This window comes from Amblyomma americanum, chromosome 11 (assembly GCF_052857255.1).
Source record: "Amblyomma americanum isolate KBUSLIRL-KWMA chromosome 11, ASM5285725v1, whole genome shotgun sequence".
NCBI lineage: Eukaryota > Metazoa > Arthropoda > Arachnida > Ixodida > Ixodidae > Amblyomma > Amblyomma americanum.
In genome coordinates this window covers 26,716,087-26,725,822 of record NC_135507.1, presented here as the reverse complement: position 1 = coordinate 26,725,822, position 9,736 = coordinate 26,716,087, and the positions used below count along the sequence as shown (strand labels likewise).

The window sequence follows — 9,736 nt, the reverse complement described above, 5'->3', positions numbered from 1 at the left end:
TCCTTCCTTTCTTCTTTCACTCCCTCCCTTGTCCCTTCCCTTACGACGCGGTTCAGGTGTCCAACGATATATGAGACAGATACTGCGCCATTTCCTTTCCCCCCAAAAAAACCAATTATTATTAGAACCACGATTCTACGTAGGCTACTCCCAGAATCAGTCCTTTGTAGAGCGCCACCGCATTTGATAAACTGAAGCGCCCCCCTAGGTCGTTAAAATCACCTAATTCATCTTCGCCTGAGAGCGGAACACATCTTCTCTCTTCGGAGCCTGAAGTCAGTGTAGGGCGCGTCATTTGCTTACTGAGTTGACTTGTCCGCTGAGAGTGAGATATTCATGAGGACCCCTAATTACTTTGCCTGCTGGCAATTAGATAGCATTAGAGACTGTTGATGCCTTGAAATCAAGTTGTGTCAATAGTGCATGTTGGTGTTTGCGGTCCCCTACAAGTCTTTCTGCGCACCAGAGAACATACCTTCGGGTCGTCTACTGGTTAGAGGTTTCGCCATAAGTGTCTCTATGTGGCAACATTGACGTATATTTGACACTACTGGTTTGTGACGTCACTTTCTTCCAGCCAGTGGGAATTACTCGGCCTGGTGACGTCATTTTCCTCCAGCCAATGGCAACCATCCGCTCTGGTGATGTCGCTTTCCTCCATCCAATAGGAATTATCCGCTCGGGTGACGTCACGTCTTTCCAGACAATCAGTGAATTTTATGACCGACGGCACATTTTTTCCCCCGTGAGGCTTCTAATCATCATCATCAGCCTTACTACGCCCACTGCAGGACAAAGGCCTCTCCCATATCACTCCAATTAACCCTGTCCTGTGCCAGCTGCGGCCACCCTATCCCCGCAAACCTCGAAACGCTTGAGAAATGATATATCCCAGTGGGTGACGCTCAGTGCCTCAAGACGCAGTAGAGATAGTGAACGCTGCAAACACAGAAGCTTTGCGGCGGGCACAATACTACGAACAAATGTAGTGAGCCCGTCAAGATACAGCAGCACGCGCCGCCGAAATGCACGCGCCGCAAACGTCCAGGCAAAATGACGCAGGCTCAACGGTTCAGTAGTGCGTGTCGCTGAAGCTGTCGCTAAATATCGCGTTAAAGGTAGTAGCGGTGCTTTGAAATTTTTATATTGTCCGTGTCTACTTCCGCAGTGTTTCTGAGAAGACTGATGATGATGATGTTGGTGATGACTGATGATGGTTGGAGGGGGGGGGGGGGGGGGGCTGCGATGACGACGATAGTACAGTGCAAGAAACGAAATGAGGCTATGCAGTCAGCAACCAAGAGATCGAAGTGGTGGAAGACTACTCTGTCCTGCAGTGTTTAACTTAATGGATGGATTGTTTGATTAAAGATAAAAAAAAATTATCTCTAAACCAGGAAACTTCGTACACGGGTATCATGAGTTTATTTTGGGACACTAAAGCTAACATCTAACTTTGAGGTGCACCGTATTATCGACTCATGTTGCTGCTGACGTTTTTACCTAAGATGCGTCCGCACAATTCGCCTCTCGGCATATACGGCAGTCTTAACCGGCTGTTCTGTGGCCTAAACTACGCAACAGCATTCCGTCGCGAGAAGGAAGAGACTTTCTTCGAGGGACCGAACAGCACTCACCTCAAGGCGAGGCTGGCAGGGCTGCGGGTCGGCGATGACTGTGACCTTGGACACGCTGATGCGGGCGACTCTGCGCTCCGTGCGGTTGTGCAGGGACGCCGTCAGGAAGTACTCTCCCGGAAATGGGTACGTGTAGTTCAACGTGGGTCCGCGGTACCTCGCGTGCGTGCCATCCTCATCGGTCACCACCTTCAGCTGCGCCACCGACGCATTCAGCTACGGAGACGAATGCGCTGTCTGTGGACAGTGTCCACTAGGCCTAAGGTACATACGCTTCTTGTTTAGGTAATAATAATAATAATAGGTTCATGGTTTATGGGGGTTTAACGTCCCAAAGCGACTCAGGCTATGAGGGACGCCGTAGTGAAGGGCTCCGGAAATTTCGACCACCTGGGGTTCTTTAACGTGCACTGACATCGCACAGTACACGGGCCTCCAGAATTACGCCTCCATCGAAATTCGACCACCGCGGCCGGGATCGAACCCGCGTCTTTCGGGCCAGCAACCGATCTCCATAACCTCTCAACCACCGCGGCGGGTTAATAATAATAATAATAATAATAATAATAATAATAATAATAATAATAATAATAATAATAATAATAATAATAATAATAATAATAATAATTTGTTTTAGGGGGAAAATGGCGCAGTATTTGTCTCGTATATGGTTGGACACCCGAACTGCGCCGTAAGGGAAGGGATAAAGGAGGGAGTGAAAGGAAAAAAGGTGCCATAGTGGAGAGCTCCGGAATAATTTCGACCACCTGGTGATCTTTTACGTGCACTGACATCGCACAGCACACGGGCACATTAGCGTTTTGCCTCCATAAAACAAAAACCTGCATTTGAGAAATGCGAAAGCATTGGCGCCTCCTCTTTTTTTATTTCAGTCGCCCATTTTGAGTTTTCAAATTTGGCGCCACGACTCGTTTTGAAATATGCGCCATAGGCCGTTCCTTCCCCCCTACTTGTTTTCACAGCCATTCGTTCTCGCCCGACCATAAGCTTGCCGTCCCGGTTAGCTCACTTGGTAGAGCGACTGGTCCGGTGAAGCGGTGGTCCCGGGTTCGAACCCCGGATCAGGACGAATTTTTGTGTAACTACGAAGTTTCTGAGAAAGCTGTATAGCTTTCCTTTGTAGCCGTACGGCTGAGCTTGTGTGGATGCCAATGAGTAAATACTCCCTTATTACAAATTTACTCCACGTTGGGGGATACCCCTAAACATTTCACCAACCATTTGCTATGTTCACAACCATTCTCTACATTTGTGACATTTTTAGCTGTAACTAATCATTCGATCGACTTGAAATTTTTTTTGCGCATCGTTTTCACATCGTCCTTTATCGATTACAACCGTATGTGTGATGTTATCTCTTTTGTGAACGCTATAACTGCTGCGGACACATTTTGCGGCCACGAAACCGCCGATATAGCCTAGAAATTCTTTCGCATTAAAAATCGTCACACTGGTGGCGCGTGCATTTTCTTTTTGAATTTCTTATATTCTAATTAATACTAAAGCTCTATAATCCTTTAATACATCAATTCACACGCTTACGTGGGTATTATAGCTCATTAGTGCCTTCCATTGCGTCATTAACTATTATCATTTTGGTTCGTTCATTTAACGAGCAGTTTCCCGGGCAAAAAAAGAAACGACAGAGCCATATCAAATATATCACGAAATGTTCTGTCGTTTTGTCGTAATGAGCTTTTTCTGCTTAGTTGTTTTTATTTGTGGTGAGGTATGTTTTCCTGTTGTCATTTTCTCTAGTCTGCAGAAATACGGAGCTTTGACTACACAAAACGCTGTTGTCACTACAAATACATGGGCAAAAACTTTACAGATCTGTTGTGACGGCCCAATGCCTGGTGTATTGTTCGACTGTGGTTCACTTTTTAGTTAATTTAATTGATTGATTGATTGATTGATTGATTGATTGATTGATTGATTGATTGATTGATTGATTGATTGATTGATTGATTGATTGATTGATTGATTGATTGATTGATTGAGCGCCGCCGCGGTGGCTGAGTGGTTATGGCGCTCGACTGCTGGCCCGAAAGACGCGGGATCGATCCCGGCCGCGGCGGTCAAATTTCGGTGGAGGGGAAATTCTAGAGGCCCGGGTACTGTGCGACGTCAGTGCACGTTAAAGAAAGAACCCCATGTGGTCGAAATTTCCGGAGCCCTTCCCTACGGCGTCTCTCATAGCCTGAGTCGCTTTGGGACGTTAAACTCCCATAAACGACATTGATTGATTGATTGATTGATTGATTGATTGATTGATTGATTGATTGATTGATTGATTGATTGATTGATTGATTGATTGATTGATTGATTGAGCGTCGTCGCGGTGGCTGAGTGGTTATGGCACTCGACTGCTGGCCCGAAAGACGCGGGTTCGATCCCGGCCGCCGCGGTTGAATTTCGATGGAGGCGAAATTCTAGAGGCCCGGGTACTGTGCGATGTCAGTGCACGTTAAAGAACCCCAGGAGGTCGAAATTTCCGCAGTCCTTCCCTACGGCGTCTCTCATAGCCTGAGTCGCTTTGGGAATTTAAACTCCCATAAAAGATTGATTGATTGATTGATTTATTTATTTATTTATTGGTTTGATTTAATTTGATTTAATTTGTTTTGATTTGTTTTGTTCGATTGATATGATTCTATTTGATTCGATTTGATTTATTGATTGATTTATTGATTTATTGATTGATTGATTGATCTGGTCGTAGTATTGCTGCGATCGGGGTCGCCGTAGGAAAGACCTCCGGATTAATTTCTGAAGCGTTGACTGCGTTGCGCTTAATTTCAGTTGTACACATGCAACTACCCAGATTTAAAACATCTCTTGAGCCCGTTTCTGGCAGAGCTCACGTGAACACTTTCAATTCAAACGGATAGAAATCCGGTTAGTGCGACAACTCACGACGAACTCGCTTCCCAGGACCTCGTTGTAGTCCCGGGGCTCGGGTAAGGCCAGGATGTCGCCGAACGCGTAGTACGCGTCGAACTTCTTTATGTCGATGTATCGCGGGTCCGCGAGCATGATGAACTGGAATATGTCGATGCGGGCCCTGATGGGCGAGTCTACAAACCTGCAGCGGTGGTACGTGAGCGAGAGGCTGTCACCACTGGGAGAGAGAAGTTGTTGCCAGGAAGAAAGAAAAGGAAAGTGCACAGGCCTGCCCACTGGCTCAAGCCGAGCCACAATCGCTACCACGTGCAGATAGTAGGAGAGTTGAAAGATGGGGCCCCGCCGCGGTGGCTCAGTGGTTAGGGCGCTCGACTACTGATCCGGAGTTCCCGGTTTGGAACCCGATCGCGGCGGCTGCGTTTTTATGGAGGAAAAACGCTAAGGCGCCCGTGTGCTGTGCGATGTCAGTGCACGTTAAAGATCCCCAGGTGGTCTAAATTATTCCGGAGCCCTCCACTACGGCACCTCTTTTTCCTTTCTTCTTTCACTCCCCCCTTTATCCCTTCCCTTGCGGCGCGGTTCAGGTGTCCAACGATATATGAGACAGATACTGCGCCATTTCCTTTCCCCAAAAAACCAATTATTATTGAAAGATGGGATGGAAAGACAGGATAGTAAAGACGCGCTAAAGACAAGGCCGATCCCGGAGGCAGTGCAATACCGGGCCAACCGGTGGCGGGAGTGAAGCATCCTTCAAACTCTCCGCCACATTTCCAAAAATAAGTCCAATTGGACCCATAACAGATACTCTACGGGGTCCGGACAATCGCTTATCACCACTGGGATGAGGAACCATCGTCCTGTGGTTCGAACGGCTAGAGACCGAGCCGTGCTCATAGTTCACAATTGCACTGGTCCCGGTGCAGCAACACAACGAGAATAAACGCACGGTATAAAATTTGTACCCTGATCTAAGTTTTAAATCGGCTGGCTACTGTGCTTGTTTACACATTTCTGGAAGAATTACGAGCTTACAGAATTTGGGGAATTTAATTTGCGATTTTGTGCGTAAAAAGTTTTAAATTCATAAATATTACCGAAACTGCCCAGTCAAGAGAGGGAGAAAAAATATCAATCTTAAAAAATTGCAAAGCGGCCTTTTTGCACAAACCATTTTTTTTTTTTCAAAATTTGAAAAAGACCCTTTCTGGGACTAAGTATATTGCGGCCAATGTATTACGGAGCACGCTTCGGAATTTGAAAATTTCTCACGCGTTCTGTAGAGAACATACGGTGGTTTCTGGCGTTCATACGTGAGTGCACCAGTCGCATGTACTAATATATGTGTAAAGTACTTCCTAATTTTTGCTAGCTGAGATGCGACAACAGTATAGCTACCGAAGCGTGCTCCGTAATAGTATGGACTGGTCTGTACGTGCTTCTTTATTATATATCAAATTGAGCTCGTCAAAAGATCAGATTTGCGATCCATAGAGAAAACAGCGCATATTACGCTCAAAATAATCAGTGCAGGAAACGCATTATGTTTTATTCTTTGTATCATTGATGTTGGAAAGTATTTTTTAAATGCAAAAATATTGTACGAAAGGTCTTCTGATTCTTTTTTTCTCACAGGCAAACTGTACCATTTTTAGCAAAACGATAGTTGATTCTTCTGCAAATGGATTTTCGCACTTTTTTTAAAATAAAAAAACTCCCTCTTTTGATAAAAAAAAATTCAGCGGACACTTAAGCTCCGCCTTAAACGTGTGACGCGGAAGCATTAATTCCTCCTTTCATCACAGCGGCCTGGGGTCCTCTTCGCATAACATTGCACAGAAACGGACTCTGTTCTTTATTTTACTTTATTCTTATTTTGCTTTTCATATTTGTATTTATAGCGTTTTTTTTATATTATTTACCACAGGAAACACAAGGCCTACCTTTAATCAAGTGTGAAAGAACGCATAGCCCCTTGTGCTCATACATGACCTCATGAAGTAAATACCGTACTGAAAAAAGAAATTGGCAGCGTCTTAACTTGGCTAACCCTGGAATTCAGCGAAAAGCAAGCACGCTTGCTAGGCGTCCTAGGCTCGTCCATGGCAGCTCCGCTACACGCTCGCGACAGCTGCTCTTAATACAGCCACACGACCACGTGGCTGTGACGTGGTATCACATATGGTCTTGCGACATCCCCATCGGATGTCATCACGTGGCTTCCCATCACCCCATCAGATGTTCTTAAGGTCAAACGTCAGCCCAAAGGTCACCCAATGTCAACGCTCAACTAAAAGTAATGGGTCAAGGTCAGGAATCAAGGGTTCGACACCGTAGCTGTACCACATATGGTCATACACGGCTATTCTTGGTTGGGCTGAAGGTCGTTCAAGGTCGTTGTGCTGCCTACCCGAAGACTGCTTTACCTAGCGAGGGGAAGATTTTCGCTTCAAAAAGTTCCTCACTGGTCGAGGGTTAGCGCCCCCGGCTCGCAACCCAGCGGGTGGCAGTTCTGAATCCCGGCTCGACCATTTTTCTCTTCAGCGCAATTGCATTTCTTTCTTCAGAGGCACTACGTAATGATGGATGGAATAACGTGAAGACACTGTAGGCCAATGGCGAATTGTGTAGTGCCGCCATCACTGTTGTACTATGTGATCGCTCTGGAGTGTCTGGATCACCTGCACGAGGTCACTCATTTGAGACGTCACGACCCTCGCGACCAATTCTTATTTTCTCGACATGTCAACGCCAACACCTGTGGTGGTTTCTCCACTAAACTGGATACTTAACGCTATCTCGATAAAAGGAATAGTTATGAAAACATCAAGACCGTTCTTTGGACCATTAGGACTTTTGCTTGAAACTGCGTGGCAGGCATAACACGCTAGCTTTAATGCACTCCTCGAATGCAGTACGCATACGCGCATCCCGGAATGCCGCGTGCGATGGAATATATGTCCTAGCGACTTACCTCTGCACCACCAAAAATAACAAATTCGGGGCATTCTTAACCACATTCTGGGAGAAGGGAACGCGGTAGCATTTAGTTTGTCTGCTATTGTGTCTATAATGAGTGTATAATATTCTTGCGATTTTCCCGCCTGACCTCCGGTTACAACCAGTTTCCTTCCACTCATACGGTATGCATGAGTCCTCGCCTTCTATAATGTTCGAGTGCCTTCCGTTTAATTATTATATTGGAATATATTAATCGCACTAATCTACCTTAAGCCATTTTCTGGGATGGGCGTGCTTCTAAAATTTTGGAGCTCCTTTGAAATTTTTGGCCGCCCTCAGATTTTCAAATCTGTCGCTTCCCTTTACTGGTGATCACGCCGTATTAATGACGTCACGGCTCTCGCTACCAGTCATGAAATTTTGAGCCAGTGGAGCTGGAAATATTTCGCGAGACGACAACCAAAATTCTATCGCACTAAAAAAAAAAAAAGAGTGCCGTGAAAAGTTTCACCTATCGACGTGAGGACAACATACAAAAAGGCTTGACTTTGCACGTGTTGCCTTCACGTCTGTATGCAATTTTTTACTGCGAATCTTTTACCGCGACATCTATAGGCATCGTCATCGTCAGCCTAACTAGGCCTTCTGCAGGGTGAAGGTCTCTACCATGTCTCTCGAATTAACCCTGTCCTGTGCCAGCTGCGCCCGCCCTATGCCTGCAAGCTTCTTAATCTCACCCGCCCACCTAACTTTCTGCCACTCCCTGCTACGCTTCCCTTCTCTTAGAATCCAAACCGTCACCCTTAATTAACCACCATCGGCTATCTTAAGGGTAAAGGACTGAATAGTTTGGGCTAAATCGTTCACGGCGTATGCAACGCCGGCTTTTTTTTACCGCAGAGAGTTCGTACAGCGGAGAGCGGAGAGAAGGCGTAATCCTAACTCGCCCCACTGAGCGAAAGCTCTCTCTCTCTCTCTCTCTCTCTCTCTCTCTCTCTCTCTCTCTCTCTCTCTCTCTGGGGGGGGGGGGGGGAACAATCGGTGGTACCAAGAAATGATGGTGTCCTCATGCAACCTGACAGGTGGAGGGGTTAAATCAATGATTGGTCGCTGTACGTTTTTCCGCAAGAGCAACCTGGATCGCACATATCACCGGTGGCAGCACCTGACATCGCAGGGGCATCGCTTAGCCACTGCACCACTGCTCCAGGAGTGGTATGAGGACTCGCACAGATCTATGACACTGAAGCTGAGAATGACCTCTCATACAAACGGTCGGCGCATCCGAAATGCGACCTGATGCGGCAGTGTGGTGGGAGAGAATGGGAGGGGGGGGGGGGCGTACTGCATTCACGAAGTGAGCGCAGAGATCATAAGGGGTGCGGCTTTATCGTGGCGGCGGCTACATACGTATAAAGCCATGCAGAGGTAGAATTGCCAGCTGCGTAGCATCGGGTTATACCACGCCTCAGCGCGCAGCGACTGCGGTCTCAAAGTGAGCGGGCGTGCTTATGCCTCCTCACACTTAAGCATCCTTAAGCGTCTTCGCCGGCTTTTAATCATATGTCTAAGCGGAATTTTATGAAGTACTGCTCCCAGTTGATACCAAATTCCAGCTTTGATTAAGGCGGGTATCCTTAATTGACACCTTTGGGAAGAGGTCTACGAGACCAACTAGTCCAAACGTGTGCACCCTTACTGACCTCTGGGCGGGGTTTACTGCGAACGTCCCGTCGTTTCCCTTCCACTTGAAGCCGGTGTAATCGCACGTGAAGGCGTACTCGTTGAAGATGCGCCAGCTGCACTCCGCGTCCACCACGTTTGCCAGATGGAACCGGGACGCCCTGGCGTGGGTCCCGCGCACCGGGTGCGGCACCAGTTTCGTCGGGATCAGCGGCTGGGCGCAGACCGGAAGCAGGCACCACGCGAACGCCGTGAACCACAGCAGAATCCACCGCCGCTGCATGGCTGTCCAACCTGGGCGACGTGCACTAATTCTTCTTCTCCTTAGTAAGCATGGCACATACCTACGCAGAGGGATTGGCCAAGGTTCCGTAGATCTTCTTCTTCTTCTTCTTCTTCTTCTCCTTAGTAAGCATGGCACATACCTACGCAGAGGGATTGGCCAAGGTTCCGTAGATCTTCTTCTTCTCCTTAGTAAGCATGGCACATACCTACGCAGAGGGATTGGCCAAGGTTCCGTAGATCTTCTT

The 9,736-nt window shown here is 47.2% G+C and overlaps 1 pseudogene; it reads right to left on the bottom strand.

Annotated features, from left to right (window-relative positions):
• Positions 1–5,249: 5,249 nt before the first annotated feature.
• On the bottom strand, positions 5,250–5,413 carry LOC144111547 (U2 spliceosomal RNA; annotated as a pseudogene).
• Between the last annotated feature and the right edge of the window lie 4,323 nt (positions 5,414–9,736).